This window comes from Panthera pardus, unplaced genomic scaffold, assembly GCF_024362965.1.
Source record: "Panthera pardus isolate Hobbes unplaced genomic scaffold, ASM2436296v1 HiC_scaffold_24, whole genome shotgun sequence".
Taxonomy (NCBI): Eukaryota; Metazoa; Chordata; class Mammalia; order Carnivora; family Felidae; genus Panthera; species Panthera pardus.
The window spans coordinates 72,763,771-72,791,209 of NW_026526810.1; the positions used below are offsets into that span (position 1 = coordinate 72,763,771).

The following is a 27,439-nucleotide window of genomic DNA, read 5'->3' on the forward strand; positions in this document are numbered from 1 at the left end:
CTAGGCTGACCATCCAATACTCTTCATCCATGTATTTATTCAGCAAATATTTTCTGACTACTCTATGTCAAGAATATATTTTAGCAACACCGTCATCTGAACTTGCTCTTCTCTTAGGCTCTTTCATGCTTCTACATCTTTGCACATATTTCTGATGTCCCTGACTTCACAGTTATCATTCAGGACCTAATTTAGATGCCACATACTCTGAAAAATCTTCCATGTTCCTCTTCTGGGAAGTTTCCCCCTCCTCTGTACTCCCTTAAATATTTGTATGTAACACTTATTACAATAGAATGTTCAACTATGCAACATTTAAGTGTCTATTATGTTGCACCAACAATACTAGGCACTAAGGATACATGAGTGAGAAATGGGCCCTTCTACTGAAGACTTCACAATCTGTGTGTTTTTTCTTCATTAGATCATGAGCTCTTCAAGGACTTGCATTTTAGGGCTCCTAAACTGTGACAAGGATTCAGCTGTTTGTTGGGGAAATAAACTAGCAAGGGTGGTTTTGATGCTTTCCCTCTTTTTTTTTAACCTTATATTTCACATGTTTTTCTCCCAAAATCCTGTGTCCTCTTAGAGCTAGGCAAAGAAAGTTTGTTTTATCAAGGCCTAGAGATATTACTAAGGCCATCCAGTCTATCAACTCAACTTGCCTCAGAGTGGGACTTGATGTTCTTTATATCAATAGGTGGCAACTAATTTCCTGCCTCCTGAATATGGGCTGGCCTTACAAACTTGCTTCTAATGAATCAAAGTCAGTGGAAGGGTTGTTGCCTGACTTTCAAGACTATGTTAGAAAAGGTGGTATCACTTCATGTGGCTCACGTTTGGACCCCAGCCACCATTGGGATACTGGCTCTTAGGACTAAGCTACCATGCTGTGAGGACACCATGGGAGCTACATGGAAAAATTATATGTAAGTGTTCTGAACACAACCACAGCCAAGGACCCAGCTGATAGCATCAAATGCCAGATGTGAGTGACCCAGCCTTCAGATGATTCCAGCTCTCTCAGCTGTTGCCAAGTGGAGCAGAGATCTGGATTGACAAGCCCTGCCAAAATGACAGATTTGTGAGCAAAACAAATGTCATTATATTAAGCCACTAAGTTTTAAGGATATTTATTAGGTAGCAGTAGATAGCTGGAACAACACCAAAATGAATTCCAACCCAAATGCTAAGAACAGTTCCTCAGAGAAGCTGCCAAACAGACACAAAGGTCATTTTGCAGAGCCCTAAAGCCAGAAAGCTCCAAAGTAGCAACAGGCTCAGTTGCTCCTTAAATTTACACTTGGATGATATTGTTAGCAGAGCATAAAGAACTTAGAGTTGACCTAAAGTTTTGCTATGTCATGTTATTTATCTTTGTAACATGTCTCCCTTCCTCTTCTCTTGACACTCATGCTCTCCATTCTCAACAACATTGGCTAAAGTTAGACATTTAAAACATTAGATAGTGTCCCTTTCCTCCCCCAAACCCTTTGGTAGCTTTCCATCTCACACAGAATAAAATGTGAGTCATTACTATGGCCCACAGGCATGCATAACCTGGCCCCTGGCTACCTCATCTCCTCCAACTCTGTCTCATTCACTCTATTGCAGCCAGTTGACACCCTTCCTATTCCTAGAACATTTCAAGCACATTTATGTGTCAGTGTCTCATTCCCTGACTTTACTCATAGTTATTCAAATGTTGCTTTATCAGAAAGGACTTCCATGACCTCTCACTTTAAAACCTCCCTCCCCACTATTACTTTGCTCTGTTGTATTTTTCTTCACAGCCCTTACCATCATCTGCCATATTATATATGTATTGTTTACTTGTTTTATGTTTCTTTCCACTAGAATAGGAGCTGCATGAGAATAAGGGTTTTGTTTACTGTTCTGTCTTCAGGGCTTAGAATAGTACATGGCCCTCAATAATCACTGTTGATAGTATGAATAAATAGATTAATTTTTTTTTAATGTGTATTTATTTTTGACAGAGAGAGAGACAGACAGAGCATGAGTGGGGGAGGGGCAGAAAGAGAGGGAGACACAGAATCTAAAACAGGCACCAAGCTCCAAGCTGTCAGCACAGAGCCCAATGCGAGGCTCGAACTCACAGACTGCGAGATCATGACCTGAGCTGAAGTCAGACGCTCAACCGACTGAGCCACCCAGGCGCCCCTAGATTTTTTAAACAAATGAATATTTTAAAAGAGGAGAGCCAAGACATAAATGGTTTTAAACCATGTGTTTCTGGGTTTTACTCAGCCAAGATGTCATGTATACTCATTCTGATTTTCATTCAAAGTGTTAGTAAATTATATTAGCTCTATGACTTACATTTCTGTTTACAGAAACACAAGGCTTGTAAAGTGATTTTAATATGAAACATTGGCCATGAATTGCATATATGAGATGAAAAATATTACATACTTGAAAGATACAGCCTGAAAATCCTGAGATGTAGGAAAACAAATTGGTAATATTTCAGAGGGTAAGAAATGTTTTTCCCTTTATTTCATCTATCATAAATTTGCTCAAATATATTTAAATTTTTATGCTATGATCAAGGCTGGTGAGGCATGAGTAATGGACAATTACTGGAAACAAGTTATAATGCTCTACTCATTCTTGACACTGTTTTATGCATTTCCAGAACACTTCATCTCTTTGCATAGATCCAAATTCTCATCTGGTATCATGTATATATTCTCTCTGTCTGAAGAAATTCCTTTAACATTTCTTATAATGCAGGTCTTCTGGCAATAAAAGTGTGAAAAAGTTTGGAAATACTTTTATTTCTCTTTCATTTTTGAAAGAGATTTTCATGAGGCATGGAACTCTGGTTTGACAGTGGTTCTTCTTGTTTTTCAATATACAATAAAAGCTTGGATTGCGAGTAACTTGTCCTGCAAGACGGGCAAACATTCCTGATCAATTTTAACTTGATAAACGAGTGATATCTTGCAATACGAGTAGTATATGACACCAAGTGTCACATGATCACAACTGAGCCAATATGAAGATGTATACTGTGTTCTGTATTCAAGTCAGAAGACCCAATGTTGTTAATATCTATTCTCCCCAATTTGATTGATAGAGGCAACGTGATCTCAACCAAAATTCCAACAGAGTTTTGTAGATATTAACAAGCTTATTCTAAAATTCAGATGGAAATGAAAAAAATCAAGAATAGCCAAAACAACTTTGTGAAAGAAGAATGTTCCTGTTTAGGTGTGTTTTCTTGTTAGGTGCTGTCTGAGGGGCAGGGAGGGGACTGAGCTACAGGCCAGGGGCAGCTCATGAGAGCCTGGCACTACCCAAGGACAGCCAGAGGCTGGAGGCCCAGTGCTGCCACTTTAGCCCCTAGTCTGGCTGTGGAGTTGGCATGCCTGGAATAGACCAAGTGGGGGCTCCCAGCAACTACAGATGTCCAAGGCAGGAAAACAAGGCTGCCAGCCCCCAGCAGCCCTCACAACGATCCTCAAGGACTGATGTTGGCCTCCAGCCCTGGTTGAGGAGAAAAGGGACCCCTCACAGCCCCATGGGAGAGAGGCCCTTATAATAACTAATATTAAAAAAGCCTAATCAAACCAAATATTGTCAAGGGTACAGAAGAGCTTTAACCGTCATGCACTGCTGCTGATGGAATGTATAAGGATACAACATTTTGAAAAACCTAAAAAGTTTACATACACCTGCAATGTCCTAGGGGTTTATCCTAGAGAAATGCAATCTTATATCCATACTTGTGACTTACATATAAATGTTGTAGCAGCTTTATATGTAATAGCCTGAAAATGGAAACAACCAAAAGTCTATCAGTAGGGTAAACAGATTGTATATCCATACAGGAAATATACATAAACACACAAACACACACACTAGATGCATCTCCAAATAATTATGCTGAGTGAAAGAAACTTTATAAAAAAGAGTACATACTCTATGATTCCATTCTTATAAAATTCTGGAAAATGTAAACAAACCTATAGTGACAGAAAGCAAATCAGTGGTTGCCTTAAGACAGGATAGGGCAGGGGTGCCTGGGTGGCTTAGTCAGTTACGCAGCAGACTTTGGCTCATGAGTTCAAGCCCTGCGTGGAGCTCTGTGCTGACAGCTTGGAGCTTGGAGCCGGCTTCAGATGAGAGCCCTCTCTCTCTGCCCCTTCCCCTGCTTGTACTCTCTCTCTCTCTCTCTCTCTCTCTCTCTCTCTCTCAAATATAAATATAAACATTTTAAAAATTAAAAAAAAAAAAAAGACAGAATAGGGCAGTGGGAAAGGAAAGAATGGAGGGAGGGACTACAAAAGGGTCCAAGAGGAAACTTTTGGGGAAGATGGATATGTTAATGCTAAGTTAATATCTTGATTGTGATGATGGTCTCACAGGTGTATACATAAAATGTATACAGTTTATTGTATGTCAATGATACCTCAGTGAGGCTGTTAAAAATGGATTTAACAAGACTAATAGCTTGGATTTTTTTTCCAGTTTTATTAAAATACAATTGAGATATAATGCTTGGATATTAAAGAAATATTCTTAAAAAAAAAAAAAGTCTTAAATAAGCTCTATGTGGGACTTAGACTCATGACCCCAGGATCAAGAGTCCCATGCTCTACTGACTGAACCAGCTAGGTGCCCCAAGAAATAGTCTTTTAAAGGATTTTGAAGTGATTGGAGAAGGGAATTTCTGAAAGTAAGGTGAGAAAATGCACTTTATAAAATAGATAGATATAAATGTTTATTGTTATTTATTCTTTATTATAGAATTTATGATTTTTGTACTTTTTATTACCTTGCTAGCCCATCAAGAAAAAACTCAGTTGTGAACATTAATAATTATCTTTATAATAATTTTATCTTTGATATTTTCCTTTTAGTCATATCAAAATCACAGCTTTACACATTTAAACGTTTTTGTTGTAGGGCTCCTGGGTAGCTCAGTCATTTGAGCAACCGACTCTTGATTTCAGCTCAGGTCATGTTCCCAGGGTCGTGGGATCAAGGCCTGCATTGGGCTCTGCACTGAACATGGAGCCTATTTAAGATTCTCTCTCTCAGGGCTCCTGGGTGGCTCAGTGGGTTGGGTGTCTGACTTTGGCTCAGGTCATGATCATACGTGCGGCTCTCTGCTGTCAGCACAGAGCCCACTTCAGATCCTCTGTTCTCCTCTCTCTCTGCCCCTCCCACACACACTGTCTCTCTTACTTAGTCAAAAATAATTAAACATTAAAAAAAAGTTAAAAGAAAAGATTCTCTCTCTCCCTCTGCCCCTTTCCCCCTGCTCACATGGTCTCTCTCTCTCCCTCCCTCTCTCTCTCTCTCTCCCTCCCTCTCTCTCTCTCTCTCTCTCTGTTGAAAAAGATAATATATGAAGTACACTAAGGTAAAAAATAAATGACTTTTTCTGGCATATATTTGGCTATAAATTCTTATGGACAATCTAATGTATTAGCTATCTAGAAAAATCTGCCTTAAAAATTCATTTAAAATTAGGATCTGGGGTAAAGCACCATGTATTTGGCTTCTAATCAGAATTTTTATTGTAATAAGCCTATTATTTCTTCTTCAATGAAAATTTTTATTTATATCTTCTCTCTACAAACAAAATGTTAGCAAGTGTTGATTGGAAGCAAGAGAGGGATAGCAGGAGGGAACCTGAATAAACTCCTCTCCTGCTGACTTTACTATTCTCAAAAGGCAAATGAGGAAGTGTGGAATTTAGTTAGTGGATAGTTAATCGTTTTTTAAAAGCTTAGTTTCATTGTAAAAACATTGACAAGGGCTATTGACATTAATTTACTTGAATAGATGGAAACATAGTGAAACTTTTATTCCAGAATGTTATAAACAATAAATTTCATGAATATTTATTGCAAAATGTACCAAATTATAATTCTTTACAGTGCATTGTTCACCTACAATTTCACTGTCAGAAAGTCAGAGCACAGTCAGAGTCTGAAACGCCTAGTATAAATATTTACTAAATGAATTAGAATCAGGAAGCTTTCCCCACTATTCTGACTCCCTCTGGTCCCACCAGGGCGTTCCCTTCTATGCCACCGCCACCCATGGGGACGTGTAGAAGATTAAGGACCTCATTCTCCAATAGGGGAAGAAGCTTACTAGTACTCTGTTAAGAAAAAGAAAATGTTCATGCAGTGCATTCAATTGTATCCTCAACAAAGTCTCATGGCAGAACTAGGTGTCTGGAGGAAGTGGCAAGGGGCCTTGGAGGAGATTAGGTATACATGCATGTATTTTAGTCTTTCATCTTTGTTTTGGCACTGATTTTATATTTCCATCCTTTCAGAACCCTAATATTTTATTCTTAAGAGACTTAGCTGAAGTCTTAATAACAGTAAAACTTGCATTGATTTCTGCTATAAGATTTTAATTTTCCCAGAGGTAATGAAGATAATGCCATTGGTGGGAGCAAGAATTCCTGTCCCCATCAAGGATTCTTCTAGCTGAAGTAAGAATCAAATCGACATGGCTTAGATTTAATAGCATATATATGGGGAATCCACACAGACATGGAAATTCCAAAGACAGTCAGGCAAAATGAGGTATATATGTCATCCTGAACTAAAGAGAAGAGGGGAGGGGGTGGGACTTCAGAGAAAAGAAATGCACTTCACACGGCAATAAGAAGAGTAAATGTTTGGTGATTAGATATTTGCCCTGCCATACAGAGGGGTCACTCAGGTAGAATTTATCTTTGCTAATAATCCTTTTTCTGGAAAAGACCCCTAATTTAGATCCTTCTATATAGTTAAGGACGGAGCAAAAGTTTCTCTTAAGGATATTAGGTTTCAATTGCTTTCAGCTCAGAATGATCTTCTTGCCAAAGTGCCCATCTTGGGGCAAGCCTACCCTTGGCGCCTACTCTGTCAACTAGAAAATAAGTTAGGAAGTTCAGGAAAGAAAGAAAAGCACAATGAAAGAATGGGTAAGTTAGAGAATCACAAAGTTTTAGTGTTGGAAAATGCTGTAAAATAGTGGTTCCTAACAACTGGTCAGTGGGCCAATGCAGAAGAGTGAAAAAGTTTTCAACAACCTTTGGTTGATGAGAGATGGAAAGGAAAAAAAGGAGAGAAGTATGAGGAGGAGTCACATTATTTACAAGATTTCTTTTTGAGCTCATCAAAATTGGATTGTGGTGATTTTTGAGCAAATTTGTAAATACACTATCATTACATCGTATACCTAACATGGGTGAGTTTTATGGTGTTCGTATTATAATTCAATAAAGATGTTTTTTAAAAGTTAAAGGAAGATCAATACATTCAAGAGTTTGCTGAGCACTGACAGGAACTAGAGAAATGCACTGTTTGGGTGTCTGGAGAGATGGATATTAAAGAGTTAATGTAGGGCCTTAGAGAAATATTAACTAAGAAATAGCCCCAGTTGCACTAGCTATTTCCTTTTCTGAAATGCTCTTCCCAAACTTCTACCCACACCCACCGCCATATTCACAAAACTGGCTCCTCTTTATCATTCATATCTCTCATTTAGCAAATAAAATAAAATAAATAGAAGTTGTTTTCATAAAAGTCCTCTCTGAATGCTTCATCTAGAACGCATTCATTCTATCACACACTATATTTTAATTCTTGCCTTACATTTTTAAGTATCTGATGTGTTTATGATTTAAAAAGGTATGTATTGCTTTTAAATCTGAAACCATAAATGCCATAAGTTACTGTCTATATAAATATGACTTTACTATTCTGTCTTCATTAAAAAAACTTTATTATTCCTTTGTCTTTATTGACATGACTTGTTTTTTCAGAAAACACTTATCCAAAACCACAAAAGTTATAATTATTTTTAAGTAGCTTTACTGAGATGTAATTTACATACCATAAAAGTTGCTCATGATAGGTCTACAATGCAATGGCAGTTATTATACTTATAGACTTGTACAAAAATCAGTACAATCTAATTTTAGGATATTTTGATTCAGTTGATCACTGAAACAAAGAAAACTTGTGCCCATTAGAGGTCAATCCCCAACAACTCTTGATAGCTCTAGGCAATCACTGATCCCTTTCTGTCTCTATAGATTGGCCTATTCTGAACATTTCACATAAATGGAATCATAAAATATATGATCTTCTATATCTTATTTTTTCACTGAATATAATCCTTTTGAGACTCATCCATATTATAGCATGTATCAACACTTCATTCCTTTTAATTCCTAAGTAGCATTATTTGTGTAGATACACTAAATTTTGTTTATCCATTCAACAGTTGATGTGTCTACTTTTTGGCGATTATAATACTGCTATGAACATTTGTGTACAAGTCTCTTTGTGAGCATTCATACTTCATTTTTTTTATGTTTATTTTTTTCTGGGACAGAGAGAGACAGAGCATGAGAGGGGGAGGGGCAGAGAGAGAGGGAGACCCAGAATCGGAAGCAAGCTCCAGGCCCCGAGCTGTCAGCACAGAGCCTGACGCGGGGCTCGAACTCACAAACTGTGAGATCATGACCTGAGCTGAAGTCGGTCACTCAACCGACTGAGCCACCCAGACTCCCCTATACTTCATTTTTTAATGTTTATTTATTTATTTTGAGAGAAGGAGAGAGAGAGAGAGAGGGAGAGAGAGCAGGGGAAGGGCATAGAGAGAGAGGGAGAGAGACAATCCCAAGCAGACTCTGCAGTGTCAGCACAGAGCCCGATGTGGGACTCAAACTCACAAACTGTGAGATCATTACCTGAGCCGAAACCAAGAGTTGGACCCTTAACCCAGAGCCACCCAGGTGCCCCCATACTTCATTTTTATTATGGAGATTCCCAGGACTAATATTGTTGGGTCATATGATAACTCTGTTTAACCCTATAGGAAACTGCCAAACTGTTTTCTGAAGAGGCTGCACCATTTTGCATTCTCACAAGCAACGCATAAGGGTTCTTATTACCGAAACTGAAGTTCAGCAGCTTGTGCCTGAACAGCCAATACTCCAGAGACAAGTGTTGGTTGGAAAGGAAAGGTTGCTCCTTTTTTCAGGAGGCCAGCAACCTGGGGAGGTGGCACACTAATGTCCAAAGACCATCTCCAAAGTTCCAGATCAAGCAGGGAAGTTGTTTTTTTTGGGGGGGTGGAGGGGGACACAGAGAAGTAGTGACGTTCCACAAGCAGGGGAAGTGGTGGTATAGCGGTTAATCATTCTCAGTATGGTCTCAAGCAGACTTGCTGGCACGAAGGAAGGCTATTTTTTAGCATGGTCAACCTTAATCTCCAAGGAACCTCTGCTTTCTTGTTTCCCAGAGTCAGTGTTCTATTGAAATCTCAAAGAATTTATCATAGTCAAGCTATAAGATAGAGGCCACAGGTCAGTGAGTTAGAGATATGTAATCTTTAGGCTGCCTGGGACACAGTTACAAATCCCGATTGTCATTCCTTCATTCCATTTCTATGGAATATGGGGAATATGGGTCTGTCTTCCATAGCTACTTCAAGCTGAATCAGGGTGTAGAAGGGATTTTGGAATGGAAGGTCTTGACATGGTGTAGGATGGAAGTCTTGGTCCCTTGTTTTAAGTGAGGGGGGCTGGATATCAGAAGCGGTTCTTTATCTACAACTTTGGACACCATTTTGCATAATCTAGTGACACATAACATTATTGTTTTTCCCCTAACTACATTCCAGTAAGTATCAGTTATTTCTTCTAAAATAGATCTGATACTAGAGGGATCAAAAAAAAAAAAAAAAAGGCTGGTAAACCAATCAACCCTTTTGAAGCAGAGGGGTGTAATGTAAGGTCTCCTTCAACCAAATGGCCTGCTGTCTAATTTTGTCTATACTGGTTTCAACCTGCTTATAGCTGTTATTTTAAGTACAGTAAGAAGAGTTGACTACTATACATACACCTCCTTCTTCTGCTAAAAATAGTCTAGAGCTATTCTGTTGTCTAATACCACTTTAGCCAAGGAGTCCAAAGATTTTTGCAGAATGGCAAGAGAGTTACTGTTTTGTTAGCAATAAGAATTAACATTTTAGACACATTTTCTAACACATGTTTATGAATTGCAACTCCCTACCAGAGAGCAGAGTATATCCAAAGAAATATTCATCTCCACCTGGTATTTCTCCAGGGAGATACCCAGTAGCCCAGGTAAATAATTTGAGCTAGTCCAGGGGGCCACTTTCGACTTATTGTGTACTAAGAAGGGAGTGATAAATGCTAACAAGCACATGCCTCCCATTGTCCCACTGTTCAAACAATCATAAACCCATGAGGTCCTCTTATTATCCTCACAGCCAAAAACACATCCAGGGAGCGTGCAGACAGTACCTGCCCAAAGATTTATAGAGGTATTTTTAGGCATAATAGGTGTTAAATTTCTGAACCGGGAGTTTGTCTGAGGGAGCTGACTTCTTCCTCCTGACTTGGCAGACAGTTAATTTTCCCAAACCCCAAGAAACATTCTTTATATTGACATACTGTGTTACAAATGGGGGTCTGATAATCTCCATCTGAGGAGTTGAAGCATTTCTCAATAAAATAGCTTAGAGGTGGTGATTCTGCAAAGGCCATAATAGAACTTTTACAGTAAGTAGTTAATTTAGGGATTCCATTTGGCCAATAGAAAGTACATTTGTAAGCTTGTGGGTCTTTACTACTATTCTGAATATAATGTTTGATGAGGGATTGAGTAAGAAAGAAACATGGGACTTCTGAATAGGGGATTACTAGACGGACCTGATAAGTGACAGGGGAAACAGGTTTCTGTAAATCTGTTGTGCGAGGGGGTACATGAGTGAAATTATACACAAGAGTAACTCTAGGATTAGAATGACCGTACTGATAGAAGCTTTGGATGATGGATCCAACAATTGGTCACATTGGCAACAGTGGTTAGTGTTCCTTGTCTCTCCAGAGTCAGTGTTTTGTTGAAATCTCAAAGAATTTATAGTTAATCAAGCTATGAGCTGAAGGCCACAGGTCAGTGAGTTAGAAATATGTAGTCTTCAGGTTGCATGGGACACAGTAACACTCTGTTTTCTCCACATCTTTGCCAGCACTAGTTATTTTCTGTTTTGTTTGTTTGTTTGTTTGTTTTATCACTATTCTAGTGGCTATATTTCTTGTAATTATCTTTTGTTGTTTTTGATTGGCACTTCCCTACTGTTTAATGACAGCATTCTCTCGTGTGCTTAGTGATTTGTGAATTTTTCTTTGAGAACTGTTCTTTTAAATCTTTTGTCCATCTTTTAATTGGGTTATCTTCTTATTATTGAGTTGTAAGTTCTTACTATATTATGAATATAAGTTCCTTGTCAAATTATATGATTTGCAAATGTTTTCTTCAAGCCTATGGGTTTGTCTTTTACCTTTGTTAGTGGTATTCTTTGAAGTGCAAATGTTTTTAAAAATGGTGACGTTCAGGGGCCCCTGGGTGGCTCAGTCAGTTAAGCTCTGACTTAGGCTCAGGTCATGTTCTCACAGTTCATAACTTCGTAAATTCAGTAAATTCGAGCCCCGCATGGGGCTCTGGGCTGATAGCTCAGAACCTGAAGCCTACTTCAGATTTCATCTCCCTCCCTCTCTCTCTGCCTCTCCCCTGCTCACCCTCTTTCTCTTTCTCTCAAAAATAAATAAATGTTAAAAAGATTTTTTTTTAATAATGAAGTTCAGTTTATCAAATTTTTCTTTTATCACTTGTGCTTTGGTATTGAGTCTCGGAAATTATTACCTAATCCAGATAATTTTATAAATTTTCAATTTCCAATTATTCATTGCTAGTATATAAAAATACAGCTCATTTTTGTGTATTGATTGTATATCCGAAAACCTGTTAAACTCATGTAAAACTCTAGTTGCTTATTTGTAAATTCTTTCAGAATTTTACATAGACAATCTTGTTGTCTGCAAATAAAGAATGCGATTGATTGATTGATTGATTGATTGATTTTTAAAGCCCTTGTTCTTAATATTAGTTTTTGTGTTTTTAGTCACTTGCTGGTATGAATCTAACACCTGGCTGTAATTTACTTGTGATTGACTAAATCATACAATCTTACTGACTCATGGGTTTGTATACATTTTCCTTTGAGAGACACTCAGCATTCCTTGGCAACAGTTTCTTGTAATGAATCAAGGAAACCCAAGGTTTCCTGGGTAACTGAACTCAATCATTAGGTGAATATTTAGATGGTAAACAACATAACAGGCCAGACAGCCATAAATCTAAACTCCCCTATCAAATCATCTCTATGATAGAAATGGAGTTTTCCATCTTTGCTGAAATAATAATTAAGGTGCTTTCATAGGAACTAGCTTTTGTAACCAATTATTTACAGGAATACAACTTTAAAGAGCTCTAAGGAGCAGATAATGTACATTTGGAGATTGTCTCGCTGCCACAGATTTTACAAATGAGTTACACTACCTCTCTCTTTGGCTTTAAATCTATCTAAGCATCTCAATACTACAGATAGCCTTTCCTTGTGCCAGTGATGGCAAAATGTTACCACGCTATTTGACAACTCCTGGGAGTATGTTAGTAGAGAATATATCATCAAGTGGTCTTCAACGAACATGTGGTATGGGATTTGCACTACAAAAGCATACTGGCCACTACCTGAAATGCGGCAGGGATTGCACCTTGGTAAAATGAGGCCAGACATCAATCAGGGCTCAATTTAGACATGAATGCCCCTCTTAGAAAAAGAAATCTTTAGATAACTTCATTAAATGGGCAGAAAACTTGAGCTTGATTTGAGATCCAAACTTTTTCTACTCAAGGGGAATTCTGGACTGCTTTCTTTTCTCCTCAGTTCTCTTGAATACATGTTTTACAAAAGGCCTAGAAAGTTGGGAGGATTTTACATGCTATGGGTTAGAGAATAGATGATATCTAAGGTCTTTTACCAAATTAACATCCACAATTTTGCAGATAAGAAAACAACTTTCCCATAAAAGGCAAACTATAATATTCACTGATTGTTTTAGGTTAATGTCAGGCTTTTTTATAGCTGCTCATATCTCTCATGGGGTGTGTGAATTAAAATGCTGTGATGGATAAAGAACAGCCTGTGTATGCAAATGAGCTGTGTTTAAATACCAGTGTTTACTGTGTCTGTAAACAGTTCTGTCTACTGTGACCTTCGGCAAATTACTTAATTGCATTAAGTTTCATTACCTATTTTATTAGTCAGGATTAGGTAAATCAACTTTTGAATAGTTTTAGCCCAGTGTTTGGAATGTGGAAAGTACTGAATAAATGTTAGTGTCCTTTCTCCTTTCCTATCATATATCCCCTTCATTAATCTCGTTTCTGAGAAATCTGATTGAGCATTATAATCACTGCCCACGTGCTGAGGTTTAAATCTATTACCGTACAAACACCAGAAAAGAGGTGAACTGCTTCTTGAGATACCAGACTTGTAAACCCAAATTATTGAAAAAAGGAGGAGGGAGAGTTACATACCAAAAACATCATATTTGACTACCCACAAATTCTCACTATCCTTTTGAGCAACAGATAGAGTTTATTAAAACTAATGCATTCACTCTTTATATTAACAAGGATAAACTTTTCCTGTTAGCTGCCAAGGTGGAAAGTAGAGAGCAAGTCACTGAGGAATTTATCACAGGCTCTAAGGGAAGAGGTAAGGAGTATGGTGAAGATCCACTTGGGAGGCAAGTCTGGGTGATTCTAAGTGGACCGCCAGACTCAAGAAACTGGACGTGGAATGCTTCATGCTACTGAGAGAAGGAAGATTATGTTGGCTATATGTTGTGCCCATTTTGCCTAATTGTAATTACCTTTAAAATAGCCTCTCATTTAAAGTTTACAACATACCTGTGCAGTAGTTACTATGATTTACATTTTATAAACCAACAGTAATGCTCAGAGGATTGGGTCCTTCATATGCAGCTTGTAAGTAATGGTGCTGGTATTTAAATCCCAGCCTGTCTAGATGTAAAGGCCACTTAGTTATCGTGTTAGTTAGTGTTAGTTCTTACCACTATACCATTGGTCTCCTTGAAGAATTTTCCCTAAAGAGCAGTCATAAAGTCTAAGCTAGGCTTTAAGCAAGTGTCTGCCTCCTAAATGGCAATTCTGTGCTCCGGACTTTTGAAATTTTCTTCCATCCCCATCAAAACATGCAGGTGAGGACCAGGCTGATTATAACTGACTCACTTTATCAACTCACTTGAGAAGTCATTTCCCTCAACTATTCTGGGAGGGATTAAAAAATCAAAGTACACAATATAAACTGAAAACAGTTTTGATTGCCAGCAATTGTATCCAAGAATTTTTAAGATTCAGTTCAAACATGTTGTTCATTACTTGATTTATTCTGGGTGGCATTACCAGTGCGTGGAGTTACTCTTAACTGGAAAAAGGCTCTGATTTCTATGTAAACACTTCAGGCCAAAGGACAGCAATTAAAAAAAAAGCAATCCAGACAACCATTTGAATCACCAACATGGAGAGGAGGAATGCTAACATAAACACATCATAACTTTAACCCATATAAAAAACCATGTCTCATAATGGCTGCAAGCAAACTTTGAGCCCTTCTTGCTGAAATCATGCAGTTACCCAGCGGGAATGGTATCATTCCAAATCACTGTTGTTAATAAACCTACTTATTATCCAAACAACCCTGAAACAAGAAACCTGAAATTGCTGTTTTGGGTGGTACTTCCTGCTGCCAGGAGGTGGTGTGTTTGACTTAAAAGACAGCAAACCACAGTTAGATTAAAAATTTAGATCAAAACATTTATGTGAGTGAGACATTGAGGGAAAGAATTCTGTTTGGTAGCAAACAGCCTACTTGTCCTAAAATGCATTCTGATTCAAGTTCAAAAATTGATGTAAAAAGACTGGCCAGGCAACCTAATATAAGGAGTATTTTGGTTACATAGTGAAAACTCCACACAGAAATTTATTAGTACTGCTGACATATGTATATATGTCATATACTTATTGTCATATACTTATTTGTTACAGTGTTCTCATTATGACTTGCACACAAGAGGTGATCAATTAAATGAACTAATTTGTTTTGCAAATAAGTATATTCTAAAGTATTTGAAAATTACTGAGAATCATAGAAGAAAGCCTATGGAACAGACAACCTATGGAAAGCCTCTTACACAGAGGGTAAGAACAAAAACGTCCATTAAAAAAGAAAGTGGAAACAACAAATCTGAGGTAAATACAGAAGAGCAGGAATAGTTAAGATACAGAGTTAGTTGGGGAGATAATTATTTCTATTTCATACTTTCAAATGCTTGTCAGATGTTAGAGAAATAGAATTTTGGGAATAGTCTCATGATAGCCTGTATTCTTCAGAAGGACTAATTGTGACGTATTTTAAACTGTGCTGGCTGATAGCCACTAGTCACATGTGAGTAATGAACACTTGAAATATGGTTAGTACAGTTGAGATGTGATGTAAGTATAAAATGTAGAGTTGACCCTTGAATATCGCGAGGGTTAAGGGCAGTGACCTCTCCCCTCTCCCCACCACAGTCAAAAGTCTATGTACAACTTTTTTTTCTTTTAAGTAGGCTTCATGCCCAGCACAGAACCCAACATAGGGCTTGAACTCGTGACCCTGAGATCAAGACCTGAGCTTCAATCAAGAGTCAGACGCTTCACTGACCAAGCCACCCAGGCACCCCAAAAATCCACATGTAACTTTTGATTCACCAAAACTTAACTACTAATAACCTCCTATTGACCAGAAGCCCTGCTGAGAACATAAACAGTCAATTAACACATTTTTTATATTTTATGTATTATACACTATATTCTTACAATAAAGTAAACTAGAAAAAAGAAAATGTTAAGAAAATCTTCAGGAAGAGAAAAGACATTTAGAGTATTATACTGTATTTATTGAAAAAAAATCCACATACAAATGGACCTGCACAGTTCAAACCCATGTTGTTCAAAGGTCAAGTGTCTACCAATTTTGAAGACTTAGCACAAAAAAAGAAAGAAAAAAAGAAAGAAAATTATTAGTTTTCTAATTAAATAATACCAGTCTTCATTTTCGTGTGTGTGTGTCTTTGAGACTTCAATAGCCCTAACTTTGGAGGCAATGGTTTGGGGGCAAAGCAATATACAGCTTTGTGAAAATTCTTGATAACATAGATGTATCCTAACTTATATAATCACCTCCCTCTTGATGAACAGTTCTTTCCAATTAGCAGTGCATGTTTATTTCTATAGGAGAATCCCAAAGTTGAGAAAATTTGGTCAAAGAGTTACTTTTCAAAAGAGTTGTAGTAGTGCATGCAACCAGTAGATGGGAATACATATTTTACCACCACATCTTCCAGGTGTTGGATGTTATGATTTGTTTTAACTTTTGCCAGTCCAAGAAAATTTTGGTTGGGTGGTAGTAAGGTTGAGTATTGTTTTGTTTATTGTCCTTTTTCATTTCTTCTTCAGTGAATTACTTGGTCACTTCTTTTGCCCATTGTGATTAACTTTTTTGAAAAAAATCAAATTATAAAAATTGTTTAAATTAGAGTTGTTAACCTGTATCGTATATATTATAAATATTATCACAGTCTTTAATTTATCTCTTGAGGTTTTATGGTGAATCTTGCCAACTAAATACGTTAAACTGTAACATAGTCATTTGTATTTGCAGGAGAGGAAAGATTTTTTTCCCAACCCTCTTATATTCAGAACTTGGAGTCCTGCAGATTAAACTGGCAAAGACAGACTAACAGGAGGAAAGGTATATACTTTTTCTTTTTAATTTTACATGCACAGGGGGTCCACAAGAAAAAAAAAAAAAAAAAGTAAAAACCCAAAGAAGTGGTTAGGCTTCAGAGCTTATATACTGTTTTAACGAAGGGCAGTAGGTTGTGAAATGACTAGGCAAAGGAAGAGGAGTGTGGGCTTCTAGGAGTGGTATATTGTAGGGAGGTAAATATATAAGGGAAACTAATGGTAGATAAAAGTTATTTAGTAAGTCTTTTAATGTAATTTATTTATTTTTAATTTTTAAAAATGCTTATTTTTTTATTTTTTAAAAATTTATTTTTTTTTTTGAGAGACAGAGAGAGACAGAACATGAGTTGGGGAGGGGCAGAGAGAGAAGGAGACACAGAATCCAAAGCAGGCTCCAGGCTCTGAACTGTCAGCACAGAGCCAGCACAGATCCTGATGCAGGGCTTGAATCCACCCACCGTGAGATCATGACTTGAGCTGAAGTCAGATGCCCAACCGACTGAGCCACCCAGGCACCCCATAAAAATGTTTACTTTTGAGAGAGAGACAGAACGCAAGCAGAGGAGGGGCAGAAAGAGGAAACACAGAATCAAAAGCAAGATGCAGGCTCAGAGCCTGATGTAGGCTTGAACCCACAAATCATGAGATCATGATCTGAGCCAAAGTCGGCCGCTTAACCGACTGAGCCACCCAGGCACCCCTAATGAGGCTTTTTTTTTTTTTTTAAAGCTTATTTAGTTTTGAGACAGAGAGAGACAGAGCATGAACGGGGGAGGGTCAAAGAGAGAGGGAGACACAGAATCGGAAAGGAAGCAGGCTCCAGGCTCTGAGCCATCAGCCCTGAGCCTGACGCGGGGCTCGAACTCATGAACCGTGAAATCGTGACCTGAGCTGAAGTCGGACGCTCAACCGACTGAGCCACCCAGGCGCCCCCCTAATGAGGCTTTTTAATGCGGACTCATCAATGCCATCTCCACCTCCACTGATAAGGGATATTCTTCTTTTGGTACAGGGAAGAGGGGAACATCTTCACAAAGGGAAATTTATGCCCTGCTTTTGTTAGATGACAGAAGGCAGAGAATTCTTCCCATGTCTGCTTCTCAGTTACCTTCAGTTCAAAATAATCTTTATGCCAAAGTGGCACATTTTGGCATGGCACATTCATCTTTTATTTTATGGCTTCTAAGTTTCCTTCTTTCTTTAGGAAATCTCTTTAACCTAAAGTAACAGTTTCTTCTAACTTTTCTCCCAACACATTTTTGTTATATTTTTTATATTTCAATCTATAATTCTTGTAGAATTTTTCTACCGAGGTTGAGATCTAACTTTTTATCTTCCAGATAGCCAGTTACTGCCATTTCTTGTTAATTTGTGAGTGAAAATATTCCTTGCCCACTAAACTGAAATGCCACCTTTATATTCATATTCTATGTACAGTTGAATTTTTCTGGATTCTCTATGTATTTATCTTTTTTATACTAATAATTTTTTTCCCTACTACTCCTTGATCAAAGTAACTTTGTGTTAGGTTTTACTACCTGGTAACACACATTGACTACTCTCGGCCTCTGCTACTCTTCTTTTTCTAAACTATTCTTAAACATTCATCTTCCATTTGCAAATATTGAAATCACTTATGGTGTCCAACTTTTTACATATCCTATACTTAAAAAAATTATTTCTAGGCATTTTATTGTTCTTGTCAGTAACATTGCTTATGATAAGAATCTTTCAAAGGAAGCTCTAGGAGCTCTTCTGCCACACTTTGTATTGGCTCTTGTGTGTGAGCTGATGACTATTGGTCCCAGAAGTGTTTTTGTCCTGTTTTCTGTGGCATATGGAGTGAATACGAGGAGGAAAGCAGGGAAGAGAGAAGGTTATATTAGCTGTGGTTCACAATTTCTAAGGATTCCGTTCTTAGCTAGTTCAGATTACTGAGCAGTTACCAGAAACTAAGTAAGACTCTCTTGCGTGTGTGTTTTTTTTCTCTCCAGTTTTTGCAGCTTTTAGTAAGTGGAATACTCATATCAATGTATTTTACTTAATTTAAGAATTTTATTAGCTATCTGAATGCCCAGTTTGATGGCCAGATTTATTAGTTTAAATATATCCTGCAGTGAATATATTCTTTAAAATGTTTTTAAGTCTGAGGTTACTCAGACTCCTCGATTTAGTCAGTGAGTATTTATTGTAGATCTTCTGCGATAATGAAATGCTGTAGCAGTACTTGAATACTGATTTTATTCAAATTCACCTATAGTTATTCTGAAGTGGGGAGGGGAAGGAGTAACAGTTTAAAAAGTGCAAACAAGCCTGATATTCCACTTAATAGACACCAGCCCTAGAAAATTTATACAATTAAGCCTAAAAAAATGTCAGTGACTTTAAGGGACCCTCCACTGCAGATGAGAAATTAATATCATTGGTCTGACTGATGACAGGGCTGCTGGTGATATTTTGTCAACATCTTGACAAGAAATTAAAGAATTTATTGAGAGTCCAAGAAGAACTGAGTAAGGAAAACTCAGATGACAAACATTTAAATAAAACATTAAAACAAAGCAAAACTTGCCTATTTAGTTGTATTAAGAAATAATGTTTTTTATTGTATTTTATAATTGTCTTGGGAGCTTCCCCTCCCCCATTTGAGTATTTAACTTTTGCTTGTGAATAAGTTGAGGATGTAATTCATGTGAGGAATAAAACTTAATGGTGGGAAGGTGCCAAGACATATGAAAGAAATAGGAAAATATATGACATAGTTTCTGCTTTCAAAGAACTTGAAGGAGCAATATATTTATTCAGTGGGGCCACGTTAGAAATGTGGTGGCATTAAATAATACAACAAATTATAAATGACAAAATGTGTGGTCAAACCATTACCATATAATTTGTTGAATAAATCTATGAATGAATGGACACAGACTATTCAAACATTTTACTTTTATACATTTATTAACTTGATTCTATATCTAGAATATATTAAATTTCTAATATATTCAATTTCTAACAATCTTCACTTAAAAAAAGAATTCAAATTACAAGAGTAAAACATGCTATTAGTTTAAAAATTCAACTGGTTATAAAGCAAAAGGTAAAAAGTCTCTTTACATCCTCATTCATCATCTGACTCACAGAGATAACTTTTTTGTTTACTATCCATCCAGAAACTTTGTGTGCGAGGCACGTTCACATACTTTAAAAGAAGGATACTATGTACATAGTCCTTTTACAGCTGATTTTTTTTTCATTATTTCATTTGAGTATCTACCGATCTACTTCATTATTTTTAGAGCCTGCACAATATCAGATCCTAAAGTATCATAGCTTATTTAATCATTCCCTTACTGATAGACATTTAGGTTATTTCCTATTTCCCACTATTAAAAACAGTACACCAGTTAATAGGTTTACACTCCCTTCTGTCAGATTATCTGTAAAATAAATTTGTAGAACTCTAATCTTTCAAATTGTAGTTTTGACAGAGGCTGGGGGTGTTCTGTCATGGATGGATTGGTTTGAAATGACCTGTTTACGTAAATCCATAATATTAGGTGTGAGGATGATCTGGTGGCAACGCCAAAATCAGAGTTTAGTTCCCTTTTTTTTGAGGAGGATTGGGGCTAAGATATGTTCGGTCCTTCTTTTCCTTATAGCTCCTACATATATCCCTTCAGAAGCGGTCCTTGCTAAACACTATTGTCCCAAGAATTTCACAGGACAACTGCGTAATAATCATGTAAAATAGTCTCGTTATAGGCGAAGAAAAAAGATTTGTCGCCTTCTAACATGTATCCTCAAGTATTTTATTTGGAACCAGCAACTAGTCCGATCACTAATTTTTAATTTTTGGCTCGAATAAGTGTGATTGGTGCACTTGGCTTTTTGTCTTCCTTAAACAGGGGAGGGAAAGAGGTTAAATGTCCTACTGTGCCGGGATTGAGGAGGGCCAGGGAAAGCAGGTTTGTGTAGGGTTTGTTTTTTCCTCTGGGCTGCAGCTGTTGCTTACGGGAGGGCGATGGGAGGGGTAAAAACGTCAGGGCTCCATTAGTGCTTTCATTCTCTCCAGTCCTTGAAGGACGCGTCTCTGTCCATTTTAGAAACGAGCATCCCCTCAAGAATCACCGGACAGGAACACCAACGCTGCGTCCGGACTTTTCTGTGAACATATGCAAGGAGTCAGACAAAAGACTCTGAAGCGAAGGTAGCACACCAGACCCAACATGCCACCAGAAAAGAGCCGGGGTCTCCTCGTCCCTCCCCGCAACGTCACACGTTGCCGGGGACCCCGCCCCTTGTGGGGGTGGAGCTTAACTCTATTTCCGGATTGCAGGCGGAAGTGGACGAATTTGAATCCTGTGAGCCGTTGGATGGGGCTGCTCGAGGTCAGCTTTGCGGCTCTGCGAAAGAAGGGAAAACTGATACGACCGCTCTGGAACTTCTGCCCAGCGTGCCTTGGTGAGTGAATGGGGAAAGGGAAGAAACTGAGTATTCCAGGGAGAGAATGCGGACCGTCGGATGGCACAGGGGTCGAGAGGCGGGACAGTGTAGCGGAAATCGGAGGGCCTTGGGGAGTGTCGGGTGGTAGGGCCGGGCGTGGAGACTTTGGGAAGTCGAGGTGCTGGGAAGCGTCTCGCGGGCCAGCGCTCACAAGCCAACTCTAAGTATTGAGGATTCGGAGGCCCCCCCGTCCCTGAGATTAAGCCTTGTTCAATCTCTGACTTTCTGGTAAATACAGTTTAGTATTTCCGCCAATTGGACTCGAATGCTGAAGCTGTAACAGTAGTTAAATCTAATTGCGAAAGCGTTACCACAGGTAAAAGAATCTTCCTTTATTAAAGATGGAAGGTTAGGGGCAGGTTTAGAATGAGATGCTCTACGTGGCTCTGCGTTTCTCCTAAGAGGGATATTCGGAGTAGTCTTTATGACTTTGGACTGCATGGAAGTGACAGCCTTTGAAATGCCCGGTGGGGATTTAAACTGAAATCTGAGTATCCTTTGTATTTAAAACCCGGATATTTTTCTTTCACGAGTGACATTTTTCGTGAACCGCAAAAATTCGAGACTCTTGCTGATTTAAACTGACGACGGTAACAGTGATAATTTACAAAGGTCTTAGTTTGCTAACAATAGGGTTAAGGTTTAGTTAGCTCCCCAGATCTGCCTTTTCACCTCCTTCATTCATTGGCCAACTGGGTTATTGTGGAGTCATAATGGAAACGCTCTACTAATGTTTCCAGCATTGGTCTTTGTTTGGTTTTGTTTTGTTTTTGCTGTTTTATTATTAGTGATGAACTACCTCAGATATCAAACTATTTAACCCCATAGCAAAGCCATGCCTTCTGGAATAGTTTGAATGCGTACCCTACGTCTAAAATATAAATGAGTTTAAATGTAGAGAAATTTTATGTTATTGAAGACTGTCACACTAATTTTGTGTTGCTTTATAGGAACTGATATTTTGTGTTTCTTTTAAACATAAAGGTGATATTTTGTGTTTCTTTTATGGTATCATACCATAAAAATGTATAAATATCTTTTTTAAAGTATTCTTTCATCTATTACTGGCTAATCCTGCTTTCCCATCCTACTAGTAAACTTTTGTTTCACTGTTAACCAGGTAAAATAGATTCAAATGTTGAGTAGTTACGAATGTTGAAATTTAAACATTTGGGTGAGACTTCAGCAAAGACTTGAGCTTTACTTTTAAGAATTGCAGACAGCTGTTCTCATTTTATAGAAGCTAGGGGCAAATAGTAATTTGAAAAAAAATTAGTCTCTCCATTTTATTCATTTTTTAAAGTTTTTTTTTTAATGTTTATTTATTTATTTATTTATTTATTTTTGAGAGAGAGAGAGAGAGAGAGAGAGAGAGAACAAAGAGGGGAGAGACAGAGAGGGGGAGACACAGAATCCGAAGTAGCTCCAGGCTCGGAGCTGTCAGCACAGAGCGCGACGCAAGGCTCAAACCCTGAATTGTGTGATCTTGACTTGAGCTGGAGTCAGAGGCTTAACTGACTGAGCCACCCAGGCGCCCCATCTCTACATTTTAATCTGTTACTTGTCCTTACCTAGACTTTTTTTTTTTTTTTTTTTTTTTTTTTTTACTGAGTTTTTGCTCTCTCTACCTAAACCATTGTGAATTTCAAATTTTATTGTGTACACATTACCTTGAAGGGCTTACATTCTGATTCCTACACTTCAAATCTCATAGATTGGTGATCCAGTAAGTCTGGAGGATGGTGTTGAGGAATCTGTAAATTTAATTGGAAGGTTAGAACATCTGACAAGGGTTTTAAGAGCACTGACTTCAAGATCCTGACCTGAGCCGAAGTCGGACACTTAACCGACTGAGCCATCCAGGTGCTCCATTATTATTAATTATTATTATTATTATTATCATTTTAAATAATGCTTCCTGCCTTTCTCTGCAGTCTATCCTTCCAAATATTGCTTCTTAAAAATCTCTGATAATGCTTTGTCTACCAAATATAATTCTCAGCTTGCTTGCTTGCTTGCTTGCTTGCTTGCTTTCTTTCTTTCCAAAGCCCTTGTCAATCTGGTTCCAATCTCTGTTTACAAGCATCAACTTCGTAATATTCTACCACTCTTTTCCAACCTGTGATGTTCTAGTCATACTACTACCATTGCCCAGATCCGTTCTTTATTGTTTTTATGTGTACTTAACATCAACTTTTTTATGTTCCTCTAAGATTTTACCCAATGGGTTTCAAGTAATTTGGTGGACTTCCCCAGGCAGAGTGCTTCTTCCTCAGTGCAATTTAGTTGTAAACATAGCACTAGACTGAGAGATCTTATCCTCTTTGTCTTTATATCTGCAGTTTCTTGGTTCGGAACAGTGAGTGTCCTTGTACTCTGAAACTGTGTTATGTTCAATGAGTGCTTATTATTTTAACAATTTAATACATTGTGTCACATCATTGCTGAAGAAGTTTTTAAATGTATTCTGAGGTGATAGTATGTAATTCTGGGTAGTTTAGTAGAGATTTTAGTGATACCATATGGTTTGTATATTTCACAAGTATGGAAAAGTAAGTATAGAAATTGTAGGCTCAGAAGACATTTCAAGTGGGAAAAAATTAAAAGCAGTATTTGCTAACATTCATGGAACTCCACATGCTTTGTATATATTTTCTCACTTAATCCTTCTAGTCATTTTATTCTTATCCCCCAGGCACCAAAAGATGTAGTTACTTAAAAAAAACCTTTTTGCATTTAACTTCCTCCTGGTGGAATTTTTTTATTAGTATAAGAATAATATATGTTAAGTGTAATTACATAATTATAATAGAGATGTAGTACCACTTGTACATACATGAATATTCATTTCTACATTAATTCAATTCTAAATTAAGAAAATATTGGGGAGTTAAAAAACAGCAAAATTTGCCTTTCCTTTTGAGTGTGAATAGCTGTTATTTTACCTCTTTGCCCATTACCTTTTCTTTTAAAAGCTGCCCCATAATATAAGGACATTATTCTAAAGACCATTGGGTAGGGTTTGGTGTAAGAAGCTTGTGATCCTAATATAGACTCCCATTCTACACACCTTCTCCAGCCAAAGTAGTACCAGGTATTTGAATCAGAGCTGAATATCCGATGCAGGCTAGACCATTCATATTTCTTCTTGAATTTTGGAGTTGAGATGGCAAAAACTATTAGAGCCAAGCCAAAAAGGTCTTTATATTGCTGAGATCACAGTGGAATTGTGACTATGAAAAATGTTGCATATGGAACCAATGAACAGTGGGGGAGAGGAACCTGTCTTCCAGAGACTAGTTGTAAAAGTCAGTATAAACGTATAACTTTATTCCTTTTCCTTTTTTTGTTAAGACTGTATTTTTTTAGAGCAGCTTTAGGTTCATAGTAAAACTGAGGGAAAGATAATATTGATTTCCTGTGTATCCCTTCTCTCCCACCCCATGCATAGCCTTTCCCATTATCTACGTATCCCACTACAATGGTACATTTGTGAAAATTGTTGAACCTACACTGACACATGATAAGCACTCAAAATTCATAGTTGAAGTTACAGTTCATTCTTGATTTTGTGCATTGTTTGGATTTGGGCAAATGTATAATGACAGGTATCCATCATTATGGTATCATATAGAGTTTTTTCACTGTTCTAAAGATATGCTCCTCTGCGTTTTCCCAACCACTGATCTTTTTACTGTCTTCAGAGTTCTGCCTTTTCCAGAATATCATATAATTAGAATCATACAGTATGTAGCCTTTTCAGATTGGTTTCTTTCACTTTGTAATATGCATTTAAGTTTTCTCCATGTCTTTTCATGGCTTGATAGATAGTTCATTTCTTTTTATCACTGAATAATATTCCATTGTCTGGATGATCCATAATATACCTATCCATTCACTTACTGAAGGACATTTTAGTTGCTTCCAAGGTTTGGCAATGGTAAATAAAGATGCTGTAAACATACATATGAACATTTTGGTGTGGACACAAGTTTTGACCTCTTTTGGGTAAATATCAGGGAGCATCCTTTCATAACTGAGGTAAATCCTACTTAGTTGTGGTATATAATTTTTTAAATACATTGTTAGATTTGGGGCCCCTGAGTGGCTCAGTCAATTGAGCAACCAATTCATTTGGCTCAGGTCATGATCCCAGAGTTATGGGAGCCTAGCATCAGGCTCCGTTGCTGAGCATGGAACCTGCTTAAGATTCTCTCCTTCCCTCTGCCCCTCTCCCCGGGTTGCACTCTATCCATCTTTCTCTAAAATAAATACATAAACAAACAAACAGATTTGATTTGCTAATATTTGGTTGAAGATTTTGGTCTCTGTGAGAGATACTGGTCTGTAGTTCTCTGGTCATGTCCTTGGTGTTGGTATGATGAGGGTAATGATGGCATAACACAGTAAGCTAGGAAGCATTCCTTCTGCTTTAATCTTCTGAAGGAAGTTGTAGAGAATTGGTATAGTTTCTTCCTTAAATGTATGGTAGGATTCACCAGGAAACCCATCTGGGCTTGGTGCTTTCTGTTTTGGATGGTTATTAATTACTGAGTCAGCTTTTCTGATGCAGTCGAGTTTATTTTCCTTGTGTGAATTTTGGCAAAATGTGTCTTTGAAGGAATTGGCCCTTTTCATCTACATTATCAAATTTGTGGACATGAGTTCATGGTATTCCTTTATTATATTTTTAATGTCCATAGAATCTGTAATGGTATCTCTTCTTTAATTTCTGATATTAGTAATTTGTGTCCTTTCTCTTTTTTTTTTTTTTTTTTTTTTTTTTTTTGTCCTGGCTGGAAGCTTACTGATTTTATTGATCTTTCCAAAGAACCAGCTTTGGTTTTATTGATTTTTCTCTATTGATTTCTTATTTTCAATTTTGATTTCTGCTCTAATTCTTACTACTTTTTTTCTTGTTTAATTTGGATTTAATTTACTGTTTTTATAGTTTCCTAGGGTAGAAACTTAGATGATTGATTTTAGATCTTTTCTTAAAAAAAAATTTTTTTTTTAAGTTTATTTATCTTTGAGAGAGAGAGAGAGAGAGACAGAACATGAGCAGGGGATGGGCAGAGAGAGAGGGAGACAGAATTCCGAAGCAGGCTCCAGGCTCTGAGCTGTCAGCACAAAGCCTGGCTTGGGGCCTGAACTCAGAGACCGTGAGAGATCATGACCTGAGCTGAAGTCGGATGCCCAAACGACTGAGCCACCCAGTCGCCCCAGATCTTTTCTAATATATTCATTTAGTGCTACAAATTTCCCTCTAAGCCTGCTTTCACAGTACCTGTCAAATTTTGATGAATTATGTTTTCATTTTCATTTAGTTCATAATATTTTGTATTTTCTCATGAGATTTCTTCTTTGACCCTTAGGTAATTTAAAAATGTTGTGTAGGGGTGCCTGGGTGGTGCAGTCGGCTGAACGTCCAACTTCAGCTCAGGTCATGATCTCACGGTTTGTGGGTTGCAGCTGCGCGTCGGGCTCTTTGCTGACAGCTCAGAGCCTGGAGCCTGCTTTGGATTCTGTGTCTCCTTCTCTCTATGCCCCTCCCCCACTTGTGCTCTGTCTCTCTCTGTCTCTCAAAAATAAATAAAATAAGGGGCGCCTGGGTGGCTCAGTCGGTTAAGTGTCCGACTTCGGCCCAGGTCATGATCTTGCGGTCCGTGAGTTCGAGCCCCGCGTCGGGCTCTGTGCTGACAGCTCAGAGCTTGGAGCCTGTTTCGGATTCTGTGTCTCTCTCTCTCTGACCCTCCCCCATTCATGCTCTGTCTCTCTCTGTCTCAAAAATAAATAAACGTTAAAAATTTTTTTAAAAATAAATAAACATTAAAAAAATTTAAAAATGTGTTGTGTAATCTCCACATATTTTGGGATTTCCCACTATCTTTTTGTTAGTGATTTCTAGTTTAATTCCATTGTGGCCTGAGAACAGACCTTGTATCATTTTGATTTTAAGTTTGTTAAGGACTGTTTTATGCCCTAGTATATGTATATGGTCTTGGTGACTATGTAAGCTTGAGAACAATCTGCTTTCTGCAGTTCTTGGATAAAGTATTTCATTATATCTAGTTGTTTGATGATGATGTTGAGTTCAATTATCAAATCAAGTTCCTTACTGATTTTCTGCCTGCTGGATCTGTCCATTTCTAATAGAGAGGTTTTAATTATTATTATTTAACTAGCCATTAGGCAGTTAGTTAGTATAT

The 27,439-nt window shown here is 37.7% G+C and overlaps 1 protein-coding gene and 1 non-coding gene across 5 annotated transcripts in view; one reads left to right on the forward strand and one right to left on the reverse strand.

The window, feature by feature from the left end:
* Positions 1-3,427: 3,427 nt before the first annotated feature.
* On the reverse strand, positions 3,428-3,558 carry LOC128773354 (small Cajal body-specific RNA 20). The gene has a single exon (XR_008417619.1). It is a non-coding gene; the product is annotated as a small Cajal body-specific RNA 20 (non-coding RNA).
* A 17,518-nt stretch (positions 3,559-21,076) lies between these two features.
* G2E3 (G2/M-phase specific E3 ubiquitin protein ligase) overlaps positions 21,077-27,439 on the forward strand; it is a 63,900-nt gene continuing 57,537 nt past the window's right edge. For 2 of the 4 annotated variants that reach the window (XM_053889318.1, XM_053889319.1), the window contains exon 1: positions 21,417-21,546. The gene's annotated coding sequence lies outside the window, so the exon portion shown is untranslated. Of the gene's footprint in view, positions 21,189-21,416; positions 21,547-27,439 lie in introns of those variants that run through there. The other 2 variants (XM_019428049.2, XM_019428047.2) reach the window with 2 other exon arrangements.